Source organism: Pseudophryne corroboree, chromosome 4, assembly GCF_028390025.1.
Source record: "Pseudophryne corroboree isolate aPseCor3 chromosome 4, aPseCor3.hap2, whole genome shotgun sequence".
Lineage (NCBI taxonomy): Eukaryota > Metazoa > Chordata > Amphibia > Anura > Myobatrachidae > Pseudophryne > Pseudophryne corroboree.
This window is the reverse complement of record NC_086447.1, coordinates 31077945-31094160: the sequence shown is the minus strand read 5'-3', so window position 1 is coordinate 31094160 and position 16216 is coordinate 31077945. Positions and strand designations below refer to the sequence as shown.

Sequence of the window (16216 nt, the reverse complement as noted above, 5' to 3'; positions counted from 1 at the left end):
AATTTGCCAATTTTGTTTGAATATCTTCCACCAATGGTGCTACAGCGCATGCTATAAATATCTTTCAAACAGGTATTGTGGTTTCCATATTAGCCACTGTATGAACTTGAAAAGCACTCAAGCATTGGTGGTATAGTGGTGAGCATAGCTGCCTTCCAAGCAGTTGACCCGGGTTTGATTCCCGGCCAATGCATCATTTTCCTTATGTGCTGATTTTGCACTTATAGTTGCTGCTTAAGATATGCTCAGATGACAAGTTCCATAAAAAATGGTAAAATCTTTGTAGATATCATGATTCCTTCTTAGCATATGACTTTTGATTCCACCACTGCATGATTAAAGATTTGTAAACAAATTTTACAAAGTTCACTGAGGTGCCATATGCAAGTACATCAAAGGTCTTTTCTTTTCTCATTTTTGATACCACTGTATATCAGTTCAATGGTGCATAAAAACCTTAAGTATGGATGAGCCTAAATCTTAAATTGTGAATGTCATGCAATTTGCCAATTTTGTTTGAATAACTTCCACCAATGGTGCTACAGCGCAGGCTATAAATATCTTTCAAACAGTTGTTGTGATTTCCATATTGGCCACTATATGCATTTGAAAAGAGCTCAAGCATTGGTGGTATAGTGGTGAGCATAGCTGCCTTACAAGCAGTTGACCCGTGTTCGATACCCGGCCAATGCATCCTTTTCCTTATGTGCTGTTTTCGCACTTATAGTTGTTGCTTAAGATATGCTCAGATGACAAGGTACATAGAAAATTTTAAAATCTTTTAAGAAAGCATGATTCCTTCTTAGCAGATGACTTTTGATTCCACCACTGCCTGATTAAAGATTTGTAAACACATTTTACAATGTTCACTGAGGTGCCATATGCAAGTAAATCAAAGGTCTTTTCTTTTCTCAGTTTTGATACCACTGTATATCAGTTCAATGGTGCATAAAAACCTTAAGTATGGATGAGGTTAAATCTTGAATTATGAATGTCATGCAATTTGCCAATTTTGTTTGAATATCTTCCACCAATGGTGCTACAGCGCATGCTATAAATATCTTTCAAACAGGTATTGTGGTTTCCATATTAGCCACTGTATGAACTTGAAAAGCACTCAAGCATTGGTGGTATAGTGGTGCGCATAGCTGCCTTCCAAGCAGTTGACCCGGGTTTGATTCCCGGCCAATGCATCATTTTCCTTATGTGCTGATTTTGCACTTATAGTTGCTGCTTAAGATATGCTCAGATGACAAGTTCCATAAAAAATGGTAAAATCTTTGTAGATATCATGATTCCTTCTTAGCATATGACTTTTGATTCCACCACTGCATGATTAAAGATTTGTAAACAAATTTTACAAAGTTCACTGAGGTGCCATATGCAAGTACATCAAAGGTCTTTTCTTTTCTCAGTTTTGATACCACTGTATATCAGTTCAATGGTGCATAAAAACCTTAAGTATGGATGAGCCTAAATCTTAAATTGTGAATGTCATGCAATTTGCCAATTTTGTTTGAATATCTTCCACCAATGGTGCTACAGCGCAGGCTATAAATATCTTTCAATCAGTTGTTGTGATTTCCATATTGGCCACTATATGCATTTGAAAAGAGCTCAAGCATTGGTGGTATAGTGGTGAGCATAGCTGCCTTACAAGCAGTTGACCCGGGTTCGATACCCGGCCAATGCATCCTTTTCCTTATGTGCTGTTTTCGCACTTATAGTTGTTGCTTAAGATATGCTCAGATGACAAGGTACATAGAAAATTTTAAAATCTTTTAAGAAAGCATGATTCCTTCTTAGCAGATGACTTTTGATTCCACCACTGCCTGATTAAAGATTTGTAAACACATTTTACAATGTTCACTGAGGTGCCATATGCAAGTAAATCAAAGGTCTTTTCTTTTCTCAGTTTTGATACCACTGTATATCAGTTCAATGGTGCATAAAAACCTTAAGTATGGATGAGCCTAAATCTTGAATTGTTGTGAATGCCATGCAATTTGACAATTTTGTTTGAATATCTTCCACCAATGGTGCTACAGCGCAGGCTATAAATATCTTTCAAACAGTTGTTGTGATTTCCATATTGACCACTATATGCATTTTAAAAGTGCTCAAGCATTGGTGGTTTAGGGGTGAGCATAGCTGCCTTCCAAGCAGTTGACCCGGGTTCGAATCCCGGCCAATGCATTCTTTTCCTTATGTGCTGTTTTCACACTTAAGATATGCTCAGATGACAAGGTCCATAGAAAATTTTAAAATCTTTGTAGAAATCATGATTCCTTCTTAGCAGATGACTTTTGATTCCACCACTGCTTGATTAAAGATTTGTAAATACATTTTACAAAGTTTACTGAGGTGCCATATGCAAGTACATCAAAGGTCTTTTCTTTTCTCAGTTTTGATACCACTGTATATCAGTTCTATGGTGCATAAAAACCTTAAGTATGGACGAGCCTAAATCTTGAATTGTGAATGTCATGCAATTTGCCAATTTTATTTGAATATCTTCCACCAATGGTGCTACAGCGCAGGCTATAAATATCTTTCAAACAGTTGTTGTGATTTCCATATTGGCCACTATATGCATTAGAAAAGTGCTCAAGCATTGGTGGTATAGTGGTGAGCATAGCTGCCTTCCAAGCAGTTGACCCGGGTTCGATTCCCGGCCAATGCATCTTTTTCCTTATGTGCTGATTTTGCACTTATAGTTGCTGCTTAAGATATGCTCAGATGACAAGTTCCATAGAAAATGTTAAAATCTTTGTAGAAATCAAGATTCCTTCTTAGCAGATGACTTTTGATTCCACCACTGCTTGATAAAAGATTTGTAAATACATTTTACAAAGATCACTGAGGTGCCATATGCAAGTACATCAAAGGTCTTTTCTTTTCTCAGTTTTGATACCACTGTATATCAGTTCTATGGTGCATAAAAACCTTAAGTATGGATGAGCCTAAATCTTGAATTGTGAATGTCATGCAATTTGCCAATTGTGTTTGAATATCTTCCACCAATGGTGCTACAGCGCAGGCTATAAATATCTTTCAAACAGTTGTTGTGATTTCCATATTGGCCACTATATGCATTTGAAAAGTGCTCAAGCATTGGTGGTATAGTGGTGAGCATAGCTGCCTTCCAAGCAGTTTACCCGGTTTCAATTCCTGGCCAATGCATCCTTTTCCTTATGTGCTGTTTTCGCACTTATAGTTGTTGCTTAAGATATGCTCAGATGACAAGGTACATAGAAAATTTTAAAATCTTTGAAGAAATCATGATTCCTTCTTAGCAGATGACTTTTGATTCCACCACTGCCTGATTAAAGATTTGTAAATACATTTTACAAAGTACACTGAGGTGCCATATGCAAGTAAATCAAAGGTCTTTTCTTTTCTCAGTTTTGATACCACTGTATATCAGTTCAATGGTGCATAAAAACCTTAAGTATGGATGAGGTTAAATCTTGAATTATGAATGTCATGCAATTTGCCAATTTTGTTTGAATATCTTCCACCAATGGTGCTACAGCGCATGCTATAAATATCTTTCAAACAGGTATTGTGGTTTCCATATTAGCCACTGTATGAACTTGAAAAGCACTCAAGCATTGGTGGTATAGTGGTGAGCATAGCTGCCTTCCAAGCAATTGACCCGGGTTTGATTCCCGGCCAATGCATCATTTTCCTTATGTGCTGATTTTGCACTTATAGTTGCTGCTTAAGATATGCTCAGATGACAAGTTCCATAAAAAATGGTAAAATCTTTGTAGATATCATGATTCCTTCTTAGCATATGACTTTTGATTCCACCACTGCATGATTAAAGATTTGTAAACAAATTTTACAAAGTTCACTGAGGTGCCATATGCAAGTACATCAAAGGTCTTTTCTTTTCTCATTTTTGATACCACTGTATATCAGTTCAATGGTGCATAAAAACCTTAAGTATGGATGAGCCTAAATCTTAAATTGTGAATGTCATGCAATTTGCCAATTTTGTTTGAATAACTTCCACCAATGGTGCTACAGCGCAGGCTATAAATATCTTTCAAACAGTTGTTGTGATTTCCATATTGGCCACTATATGCATTTGAAAAGAGCTCAAGCATTGGTGGTATAGTGGTGAGCATAGCTGCCTTACAAGCAGTTGACCCGTGTTCGATACCCGGCCAATGCATCCTTTTCCTTATGTGCTGTTTTCGCACTTATAGTTGTTGCTTAAGATATGCTCAGATGACAAGGTACATAGAAAATTTTAAAATCTTTTAAGAAAGCATGATTCCTTCTTAGCAGATGACTTTTGATTCCACCACTGCCTGATTAAAGATTTGTAAACACATTTTACAATGTTCACTGAGGTGCCATATGCAAGTAAATCAAAGGTCTTTTCTTTTCTCAGTTTTGATACCACTGTATATCAGTTCAATGGTGCATAAAAACCTTAAGTATGGATGAGGTTAAATCTTGAATTATGAATGTCATGCAATTTGCCAATTTTGTTTGAATATCTTCCACCAATGGTGCTACAGCGCATGCTATAAATATCTTTCAAACAGGTATTGTGGTTTCCATATTAGCCACTGTATGAACTTGAAAAGCACTCAAGCATTGGTGGTATAGTGGTGCGCATAGCTGCCTTCCAAGCAGTTGACCCGGGTTTGATTCCCGGCCAATGCATCATTTTCCTTATGTGCTGATTTTGCACTTATAGTTGCTGCTTAAGATATGCTCAGATGACAAGTTCCATAAAAAATGGTAAAATCTTTGTAGATATCATGATTCCTTCTTAGCATATGACTTTTGATTCCACCACTGCATGATTAAAGATTTGTAAACAAATTTTACAAAGTTCACTGAGGTGCCATATGCAAGTACATCAAAGGTCTTTTCTTTTCTCAGTTTTGATACCACTGTATATCAGTTCAATGGTGCATAAAAACCTTAAGTATGGATGAGCCTAAATCTTAAATTGTGAATGTCATGCAATTTGCCAATTTTGTTTGAATATCTTCCACCAATGGTGCTACAGCGCAGGCTATAAATATCTTTCAATCAGTTGTTGTGATTTCCATATTGGCCACTATATGCATTTGAAAAGAGCTCAAGCTTTGGTGGTATAGTGGTGAGCATAGCTGCCTTACAAGCAGTTGACCCGGGTTCGATACCCGGCCAATGCATCCTTTTCCTTATGTGCTGTTTTCGCACTTATAGTTGTTGCTTAAGATATGCTCAGATGACAAGGTACATAGAAAATTTTAAAATCTTTTAAGAAAGCATGATTCCTTCTTAGCAGATGACTTTTGATTCCACCACTGCCTGATTAAAGATTTGTAAACACATTTTACAATGTTCACTGAGGTGCCATATGCAAGTAAATCAAAGGTCTTTTCTTTTCTCAGTTTTGATACCACTGTATATCAGTTCAATGGTGCATAAAAACCTTAAGTATGGATGAGCCTAAATCTTGAATTGTGAATGCCATGCAATTTGACAATTTTGTTTGAAAATCTTCCACCAATGGTGCTACAGCGCAGGCTATAAATATCTTTTAAACAGTTGTTGTGATTTCCATATTGACCACTATATGCATTTTAAAAGTGCTCAAGCATTGGTGGTATAGTGGTGAGCATAGCTGCCTTCCAAGCAGTTGACCCGGGTTCGAATCCCGGCCAATGCATTCTTTTCCTTATGTGCTGTTTTCACACTTATAGTTGTTGCTTAAGATATGCTCAGATGACAAGGTCCATAGAAAATTTTAAAATCTTTGTAGAAATCATGATTCCTTCTTAGCAGATTACTTTTGATTCCACCACTGCTTGATTAAAGATTTGTAAATACATTTTACAAAGTCCACTGAGGTGTCATATGCAAGTACATCAAAGGTCTTTTCTTTTCTCAGTTTTGATACCACTGTATATCAGTTCTATGGTGCATAAAAACCTTAAGTTAGGATGAGCCTAACTCTTGAATTGTGAATGTCATGCAATTTGCCAATTTTATTTGAATATCTTCCACCAATGGTGCTACAGCGCAGGCTATAAATATCTTTCAAACAGTTGTTGTGATTTCCATATTGGCCACTATATGCATTAGAAAAGTGCTCAACCATTGGTGGTATAGTGGTGAGCATAGCTGCCTTCCAAGCAGTTTACCCGGTTTCAATTCCTGGCCAATGCATCCTTTTCCTTATGTGCTGTTTTCGCACTTATAGTTGTTGCTTAAGATATGCTCAGATGACAAGGTACATAGAAAATTTTAAAATCTTTTAAGAAAGCATAATTCCTTCTTAGCAGATGACTTTTGATTCCACCACTGCCTGATTAAAGATTTGTAAATACATTTTACAAAGTACACTGAGGTGCCATATGCAAGTAAATCAAAGGTCTTTTCTTTTCTCAGTTTTGATACCACTGTATATCAGTTTAATGGTGCATAAAAACCTTAAGTATGGATGAGGTTAAATCTTGAATTATGAATGTCACGCAATTTGCCAATTTTGTTTGAATATCTTCCACCAATGGTGCTACAGTGCAGGCTATAAATATCTTTCAAACAGGGATTGTGGTTTCCATATTAGCCACTGTATGAATTTGAAAAAATACTTAAGTGTTGGTGGTATAGTGATGAGCATAGCTGCCTTCCAAGCAGTTGACCCGGGTTCGAATCCCAGCCAATGTATCATTTTCCTTATGTGCTGATTTTGCACTTATAGTTGTTGCTTAAGATATGCTCAGATGGCAAGTGCAATAAAAAATGTTAAAAGTTTTGTAGAAATCATGATTCCTTCTTAGCAGATGACTTTTGATTCCACCACTGCATGATTAAAGATTTGTAAACACATTTTACAAAGTTCACTGAGGTGCCATATGCAAGTACATCACAGGTCTTTTCTTTTCTCAGTTTTGATACCACTGTATATCAGTTCAATGGTGCATAAAAACCTTAAGTATGGATGAGCCTAAATCTTGAATTGTGAATGTCATGCAATTTTCCAATTTTGTTTGAATATCTTCCACCAATGGTACTACAGTGCAGGCTATAAATATCTTTCAAACAGGTATTGTGGTTTCCATATTAGCCACTGTATGAACTTGAAAAGCACTCAAGCATTGGTGGTATAGTGCTGAGCATAGCTGCCTTCCAAGCAGTTGACCTGGGTTTGATTCCCGGCCAATGCATCATTTTCCTTATGTGCTGATTTTGCACTTATAGTTGCTGCTTAAGATATGCTCAGATGACAAGTTCCATAAAAAATGGTAAAATCTTTGTAGATATCATGATTCCTTCTTAGCAGATGACTTTTGATTCCACCACTGCATGATTAAAGATTTGTAAACAAATTTTACAAAGTTCACTGAGGTGCCATATGCAAGTACATCAAAGGTCTTTTCTTTTCTCAGTTTTGATACCACTGTATATCAGTTCAATGGTGCATAAAAACCTTAAGTATGGATGAGCCTAAATCTTGAATTGTGAATGTCATGCAATTTGCCAATTTTGTTTAAATATCTACCACCAATGGTGCTACAGCGCAGGCTATAAATATCTTTCAAACAGTTGTTGTGATTTCCATATTGGACACTATATGCATTTGAAAAGTGCTCAAGCATTGGTGGTATAGTGGTGAGCATAGCTTCCTTCCAAGCAGTTGACCCGGTTTCGATTCCCGGCCAATGCATCCTTTTCCTTATGTGCTGTTTTCGCACTTATAGTTGTTGCTTAAGATATGCTCAGATGACAAGGTCCAAAGAAAATGTTAAAATCTTTGTAGAAATCATGATTCCTTCTTAGCAGATGACTTTTGATTCCACCACTGCTTGATAAAAGATTTGTAAATACATTTTACAAAGTCCACTGAGGTGCCATATGCAAGTACATCAAAGGTCTTTTCTTTTCTCAGTTTTGATACCTCTGTATATCAGTTCTATGGTGCATAAAAACCTTAAGTATGGATGAGCCTAAATCTTGAATTGTGAATGTCATGCAATTTGCCAATTGTGTTTGAATATCTTCCACCAATGGTGCTACAGCGCAGGCTATAAATATCTTTCAAACAGTTGTTGTGATTTCCATATTGGCCACTATATGCATTTGAAAAGTGCTCAAGCATTGGTGGTATAGTGGTGAGCATAGCTGCCTTCCAAGCAGTTTACCTGGTTTCAATTCCTGGCCAATGCATCCTTTTCCTTATGTGCTGTTTTCGCACTTATAGTTGTTGCTTAAGATATGCTCAGATGACAAGGTACATAGAAAATTTTAAAATCTTTGAAGAAAGCATGATTCCTTCTTAGCAGATGACTTTTGATTCCACCACTGCCTGATTAAAGATTTGTAAATACAATTTACAAAGTACACTGAGGTGCCATATGCAAGTAAATCAAAGGTCTTTTCTTTTCTCAGTTTTGATACCACTGTATATCAGTTCAATGGTGCATAAAAACTTTAAGTATGGATGAGGTTAAATCTTGAATTATGAATGTCATGCAATTTGCCAATTTTGTTTGAATATCTTCCACCAATGGTGCTACAGTGCAGGGTATAAATATCTTTCAAACAGGTATTGTGGTTTCCATATTAGCCACTGTATGAATTTGAAAAGTAGTCAAGCGTTGGTGGTATAGTGATGAGCATAACTGCCTTCCAAGCAGTTGACCCGGGTTCGATTCCCAGCCAATGCATCATTTTCCTTATGTGCTGATTTTGCACTTATAGTTGTTGCTTAAGATATGCTCAGATGGCAACTTCAATAAAAAATGTTAAAAGTTTTGTAGAAATCATGATTCCTTCTTAGCAGATGACTTTTGATTCCACCACTGCCTGATTAAAGATTTGTAAATACATTTTACAAAGTTCACTGAGGTGCCATATGCAAGTAAATCAAAGGTCTTTTCTTTTCTCAGTTTTGATACCACTGTATATCAGTTCAATGGTGCATAAAAACCTTAATTATGGATGAGCCTAAATCTTGAATTGTGAATGTCATGCAATTTTCCAATTTTGTTTGAATATCTTCCACCAATGGTGCTACAGCGCAGGCTATAAATATCTTTCAAACAGGTATTGTGGTTTCCATATTAGCCACTGTATGAGGCTGAAAAGCACTCAAGCATTGGTGGTATAGTGGAGAGCATAGCTGCCTTCCAAGCAGTTGACCTGGGTTTGATTCCCGGCCAATGCATCATTTTCCTTATGTGCTGATTTTGCACTTATAGTTGCTGCTTAAGATATGCTCAGATGACAAGTTCCATAAAAAATGGTAAAAGCTTTGTAGATATCATGATTCCTTCTTAGCAGATGACTTTTTATTCCACCACTGCCTGATTAAAGATTTGTAAACACATTTTACAAAGTTCACTGAGGTGCCATATGCAAGTACATCAAAGGTCTTTTCTTTTCTCAGTTTTGATACCACTGTATATCAGTTCAATGGTGCATAAAAACCTTAAGTATGGATGAGCCTAAATCTTGAATTGTGAATGCCATGCAATTTGACAATTTTGTTTGAATATCTTCCACCAATGGTGCTACAGTGCAGGCTATAAATATCTTTCAAACAGTTGTTGTGATTTCCATATTGACCACTATATGCATTTGAAAAGTATTCAAGCATTTGTGGTATAGTGGTGAGCATAGCTGCCTTCCAAGCAGTTGACCCGGGTTCGATTCCCGGCCAATGCATTCTTTTCCTTATGTGCTGTTTTCACACTTATAGTTGTTGCTTAAGATATGCTCAGATGACAAGGTCCATAGAAAATGTTAAAATCTATGTAGAAATCATGATTCCTTCTTAGCAGATGACTTTTGATTCCACCACTGCTTGATTAAAGATTTGTAAATACATTTTACAAAGTTCACTGAGGTTCCATATGCAAGTACATCAAAGGTCTTTTCTTTTCTCAGTTTTGATACCACTGTATATCAGTTCTATGGTGCATAAAAACCTTAAGTATGGATGAGCCTAAATCTTGAATTGTGAATGTCATGCAATTTTCCAATTTTGTTTGAATATCTTCCACCAATGGTGCTACAGCGCAGGCTATAAATATCTTTCAAACAGTTGTTGTGATTTCCATATTGGCCACTATATGCATTTGAAAAGTGCTCAAGCATTGGTGGTATAGTGATGAGCATAGCTGCCTTCCAAGCAGTTTACCCGGTTTCAATTCCTGGCCAATGCATCCTTTTCCTTATGTGCTGTTTTCACACTTATAGGCCCTCATTCCGAGTTGTTCGCTCGGTGTTTTTTATCGCATCGCAGTGAAATTCCGCTTAGAGAGCATGCGCAATGTTCGCACTGCGACTGCGCCAAGTATCTTTGCTATGAAGAAAGTAATTTTACTCACGGCTTTTTCATCGCTCCGGCGATCGTAATGTGATTGACAGGAAATGGGTGTTACTGGGCGGAAGCACGGCGTTTTAGGGGCGTGTGGCTGAAAACGCTACCGTTTCCGGAAAAAACGCAGGAGTGGCCGGAGAAACGGTGGGAGTGTCTGGGCGAACGCTGGGTGTGTTTGTGACGTCAGCCAGGAACGACAAGCACTGAACTGATCGCACAGGCAGAGTAAGTCTGAAGCTACTCTAAAACTGCTAAGTCGTTTGTGATCGCAATATTGCGCATACTTCGGTCGCACATTTAAGAAGCTAAGATACACTCCCAGTAGGCGTAGGCTTAGCGTGTGTAACTCTGCTACATTCGCCTTGCGAGCGATCAACTCGAAATGAGGGCCATAGTTGTTGCTTAAGATATGCTCAGATGACAAGGTCCATAGAAAATGTTAAAATCTATGTAGAAATCATGATTCCTTCTTAGCAGATGACTTTTGATTCCACCACTGCTTGATTAAAGATTTGTAAATACATTTTACAAAGTTCACATTAGGTGCCATATGCAAGTACATCACAGGTCTTTTCTTTTCTCAGTTTTGATACCACTTGTAAAAGCAGAATATTTACCTTATATAAAACCCTTTAAGAGGTCTAAGAACAATGTACGCTATTTACGTATGGAGTACCGTAAGGGTACGCACGTTGCGTAACAATCGCTTAGCCGTAGTCGAGACGCTCAAGCGTCACGTTCGCTCACGGCCAAGAGATCACAGGCAGGCACGCTATTGGCTGCCGACTAACGTAATGTTTCGCTATAGCGTAGCGGACGCTCGAGACCACGAGGAGATCACCAGCGGCGCAGACGCTCACAATGTTAAACCTTTATATTAAAACCATAAACAGTGTATTATGCAGTAAAACTTTGTGTAGTGATAGGGTGTAAATGCAACACAGTATAACCTTATTAACTCAAAAGCTGTTCGAGCGTCACCGACGCTCAGAGAATACTTAACACAATAAGAAATACACAGATACCGTGCTTAGGGTCCAACGCCTTATATATATATTATGAATGTTATACTTGCAAAAGAATTAATACAATACAAGTCATACACTACAATATAACATAGACTACCTAACCAGATAACTACACAGGAAAATACAATACAATACAATTACGTTTAAGGGAAAATAAGAGAGAAAGAGGAGAAGAGAGAGAGAGAGAGAGAAATGGCTCACAATAACAATAAGATCAATATGATTGCGGAGAAAACTTACGCACAAGGGGAAACGCTCGCATGCGCCTCGATATCCAGCTCCCGATTATCAGCAATGAGAACCGTTGAAGAGAGTGAACTGGATATGGTCGGCTTGTCTATTTATTAGAGATGAGCGCCTGAAATTTTTCGGGTTTTGTGTTTTGGTTTTGGGTTCGGTTCCGCGGCCGTGTTTTGGGTTCGACCGCGTTTTGGCAAAACCTCTCCGAATTTTTTTTGTCGGATTCGGGTGTGTTTTGGATTCGGGTGTTTTTTTCAAAAAACCCTAAAAAACAGCTTAAATCATAGAATTTGGGGGTCATTTTGATCCCAAAGTATTATTAACCTCAAAAACCATAATTTCCACTCATTTTCAGTCTATTCTGAATACCTCACACCTCACAATATTATTTTTAGTCCTAAAATTTGCACCGAGGTCGCTGTGTGAGTAAGATAAGCGACCCTAGTGGCCGACACAAACACCGGGCCCATCTAGGAGTGGCACTGCAGTGTCACGCAGGATGTCCCTTCCAAAAAACCCTCCCCAAACAGCACATGACGCAAAGAAAAAAAGAGGCGCAATGAGGTAGCTGTGTGAGTAAGATTAGCGACCCTAGTGGCCGACACAAACACCGGGCCCATCTAGGAGTGGCACTGCAGTGTCACGCAGGATGTCCCTTCCAAAAAACCCTCCCCAAACAGCACATGACGCAAAGAAAAAAAGAGGCGCAATGAGGTAGCTGACTGTGTGAGTAAGATAAGCGACCCTAGTGGCCGACACAAACACCGGGCCCATCTAGGAGTGGCACTGCAGTGTCACGCAGGATGGCCCTTCCAAAAAACCCTCCCCAAACAGCACATGACGCAAAGAAAAAAAGAGGCGCAATGAGGTAGCTGTGTGAGTAAGATAAGCGACCCTAGTGGCCGACACAAACACCGGGCCCATCTAGGAGTGGCACTGCAGTGTCACGCAGGATGGCCCTTCCAAAAAACCCTCCCCAAACAGCACATGACGCAAAGAAAAATAAAAGAAAAAAGAGGTGCAAGATGGAATTGTCCTTGGGCCCTCCCACCCACCCTTATGTTGTATAAACAAAACAGGACATGCACACTTTAACCAACCCATCATTTCAGTGACAGGGTCTGCCACACGACTGTGACTGATATGACGGGTTGGTTTGGACCCCCCCCAAAAAAAGAAGCAATTAATCTCTCCTTGCACAAACTGGCTCTACAGAGGCAAGATGTCCACCTCATCATCATCCTCCGATATATCACCGTGTACATCCCCCTCCTCACAGATTATCAATTCGTCCCCACTGGAATCCACCATCTCAGCTCCCTGTGTACTTTGTGGAGGCAATTGCTGCTGGTCAATGTCTCCACGGAGGAATTGATTATAATTCATTTTAATGAACATCATCTTCTCCACATTTTCTGGATGTAACCTCGTACGCCGATTGCTGACAAGGTGAGCGGCGGCACTAAACACTCTTTCGGAGTACACACTTGTGGGAGGGCAACTTAGGTAGAATAAAGCCAGTTTGTGCAAGGGCCTCCAAATTGCCTCTTTTTCCTGCCAGTATAAGTACGGACTGTGTGACGTGCCTACTTGGATGCGGTCACTCATATAATCCTCCACCATTCTTTCAATGGTGAGAGAATCATATGCAGTGACAGTAGACGACATGTCCGTAATCGTTGTCAGGTCCTTCAGTCCGGACCAGATGTCAGCATCAGCAGTCGCTCCAGACTGCCCTGCATCACCGCCAGCGGGTGGGCTCGGAATTCTGAGCCTTTTCCTCGCACCCCCAGTTGCGGGAGAATGTGAAGGAGGAGATGTTGACAGGTCGCGTTCCGCTTGACTTGACAATTTTCTCACCAGCAGGTCTTTCAACCCCAGCAGACTTGTGTCTGCCGGAAAGAGAGATCCAAGGTAGGCTTTAAATCTAGGATCGAGCATGGTGGCCAAAATGTAGTGCTCTGATTTCAACAGATGGACCACCCGTGAATCCTTGTTAAGCGAATTAAGGGCTCCATCCACAAGTCCCACATGCCTAGCGGAATCGCTCCGTGTTAGCTCCTCCTTCAATGTCTCCAGCTTCTTCTGCAAAAGCCTGATGAGGGGAATGACCTGACTCAGGCTGGCAGTGTCTGAACTGACTTCACGTGTGGCAAGTTCAAAGGGCATCAGAACCTTGCACAACGTTGAAATCATTCTCCACTGCGCTTGAGACAGGTGCATTCCACCTCCTATATCGTGCTCAATTGTATAGGCTTGAATGGCCTTTTGCTGCTCCTCCAACCTCTGAAGCATATAGAGGGTTGAATTCCACCTCGTTACCACTTCTTGCTTCAGATGATGGCAGGGCAGGTTCAGTAGTTTTTGGTGGTGCTCCAGTCTTCTGTACGTGGTGCCTGTACGCCGAAAGTGTCCCGCAATTCTTCTGGCCACCGACAGCATCTCTTGCACGCCCCTGTCGTTTTAAAAAAAATTCTGCACCACCAAATTCAAGGTATGTGCAAAACATGGGACGTGCTGGAATTTGCCCATATTTAATGCACACACAATATTGCTGGTGTTGTCCGATGCCACAAATCCACAGGAGAGTCCAATTGGGGTAAGCCATTCCGCGATGATTTTCCTCAGTTGCCGTAAGAGGTTTTCAGCTGTGTGCGTATTCTGGAAACCGGTGATACTGAGGTCTGTGTACATTTTCGGTATCGCCTGCCTAGAGAAATGGAACCTAGATGGTATTTGGTACCGGAGACACAGTACCTCCAACAAGTCTCTAGTTGGCTCTGCAGTAATGATGGATACCGGAACCACGTTTCTCACCACCCAGGATGCCAAGGCCTCAGTTATCCGCTTTGCAGTAGGATGACTGCTGTGATATTTCATCTTCCTCGCAAAGGACTGTTGGACAGTCAATTGCTTGGTGGAAGTAGTAAAAGTGGTCTTACGACTTCCCCTCTGGGATGACCATAAACTCCCAGCAGCAACAACAGCAGCGCCAGCAGCAGTAGGCGTTACACGCAAGGATGCATCGGAGGAATCCCAGGCAGGAGAGGAATCGTCAGAATTGCCAGTGACATGGCCTGCAGGACTATTGGCATTCCTGGGGAAGGAGGAAATTGACACTGAGGGAGTTGGTGGGGTGGTTTGCGTGAGCTTGGTTACAAGAGGAAGGGATTTACTGGTCAGTGGACTGCTTCCGCTGTCACCCAAAGTTTTTGAACTTGTCACTGACTTATTATGAATGCGCTGCAGGTGACGTATAAGGGAGGATGTTCCGAGGTGGTTAACGTCCTTACCCCTACTTATTACAGCTTGACAAAGGGAACACATGGCTTGACACCTGTTGTCCGCATTTCTGTTGAAATAGTTCCACACCGAAGAGCTGATTTTTTTGGTATTTTCACCAGGCATGTCAACGGCCATATTCCTCCCACGGACAACAGGTGTCTCCCCGGGTGCCTGACTTAAACAAACCACCTCACCATCAGAATCCTCCTGGTCAATTTCCTCCCCAGCGCCAGCAACACCCATATCCTCCTCATCCTGGTGTACTTCAACACTGACATCTTCAATCTGACTATCAGGAACTGGACTGCGGGTGCTCCTTCCAGCACTTGCAGGGGGCGTGCAAATGGTGGAAGGCGCATGCTCTTCACGTCCAGTGTTGGGAAGGTCAGGCATCGCAACCGACACAATTGGACTCTCCTTGTGGATTTGGGATTTCGAAGAACGCATAGTTCTTTGCGGTGCTACTGCTTTTGCCAGCTTGAGTCTTTTCATTTTTCTAGCGAGAGGCTGAGTGCCTCCATCCTCATGTGAAGCTGAACCACTAGCCATGAACATAGGCCAGGGCCTCAGCCGTTCCTTGCCACTCCGTGTGGTAAATGGCATATTGGCAAGTTTACGCTTCTCCTCCGACAATTTTATTTTAGGTTTTGGAGTCCTTTTTTTACTGATATTTGGTGTTTTGGATTTGACATGCTCTGTACTATGACATTGGGCATCGGCCTTGGCAGACGACGTTGCTGGCATTTCATCGTCTCGGCCATGACTAGTGGCAGCAGCTTCAGCACGAGGTGGAAGTGGATCTTGATCTTTCCCTAATTTTGGAACCTCAACATTTTTGTTCTCCCTATTTTAATAGGCACAACTAAAAGGCACCTCAGGTAAACAATGGAGATGGATGGATACTAGTATACAATTATGGATGGACTGCCGAGTGCCGACACAGAGGTAGCTACAGCCGTGGACTACCGTACTGTGTCTGCTGCTAATATAGACTGGTTGATAAAGAGATGTAGTATGTATGTATAAAGAAGAAAGAAAAAAAAACCACGGGTAGGTGGTATACAATTATGGATGGACTGCCGAGTGCCGACACAGAGGTAGCTACAGCCGTGGACTACCGTACTGTACTGTGTCTGCTGCTAATATAGACTGGATGATAATGAGATGTAGTATGTATGTATAAAGAAGAAAGAAAAAAAAACCACGGGTAGGTGGTATACAATTATGGATGGACTGCCGAGTGCCGACACAGAGGTAGCTACAGCCGTGGACTACCGTACTGTGTCTGCTGCTAATATAGACTGGTTGATAAAGAGATGTA

General features: G+C 40.4%; 9 non-coding genes across 9 annotated transcripts; all 9 read left to right on the top strand.

The window, feature by feature from the left end:
• The first annotated feature begins 121 nt into the window (after positions 1-121).
• Positions 122-193, top strand: TRNAG-UCC (transfer RNA glycine (anticodon UCC)). The gene has a single exon. It is a non-coding gene; the product is annotated as a tRNA-Gly (tRNA).
• A 428-nt stretch (positions 194-621) lies between these two features.
• TRNAV-UAC (transfer RNA valine (anticodon UAC)) lies at positions 622-693 on the top strand. The gene has a single exon. It is a non-coding gene; the product is annotated as a tRNA-Val (tRNA).
• Positions 694-1621: 928 nt separating this feature from the next.
• On the top strand, positions 1622-1693 carry TRNAV-UAC (transfer RNA valine (anticodon UAC)). Its single transcript has one exon. It is a non-coding gene; the product is annotated as a tRNA-Val (tRNA).
• A 431-nt stretch (positions 1694-2124) lies between these two features.
• Positions 2125-2196, top strand: TRNAG-UCC (transfer RNA glycine (anticodon UCC)). Its single transcript has one exon. It is a non-coding gene; the product is annotated as a tRNA-Gly (tRNA).
• Positions 2197-2611: 415 nt separating this feature from the next.
• Positions 2612-2683, top strand: TRNAG-UCC (transfer RNA glycine (anticodon UCC)). The gene has a single exon. It is a non-coding gene; the product is annotated as a tRNA-Gly (tRNA).
• Positions 2684-4111: 1428 nt separating this feature from the next.
• On the top strand, positions 4112-4183 carry TRNAV-UAC (transfer RNA valine (anticodon UAC)). The gene has a single exon. It is a non-coding gene; the product is annotated as a tRNA-Val (tRNA).
• Positions 4184-5111: 928 nt separating this feature from the next.
• TRNAV-UAC (transfer RNA valine (anticodon UAC)) lies at positions 5112-5183 on the top strand. Its single transcript has one exon. It is a non-coding gene; the product is annotated as a tRNA-Val (tRNA).
• A 428-nt stretch (positions 5184-5611) lies between these two features.
• TRNAG-UCC (transfer RNA glycine (anticodon UCC)) lies at positions 5612-5683 on the top strand. Its single transcript has one exon. It is a non-coding gene; the product is annotated as a tRNA-Gly (tRNA).
• A 3929-nt stretch (positions 5684-9612) lies between these two features.
• On the top strand, positions 9613-9684 carry TRNAG-UCC (transfer RNA glycine (anticodon UCC)). Its single transcript has one exon. It is a non-coding gene; the product is annotated as a tRNA-Gly (tRNA).
• The last annotated feature ends 6532 nt before the right edge of the window (positions 9685-16216 follow it).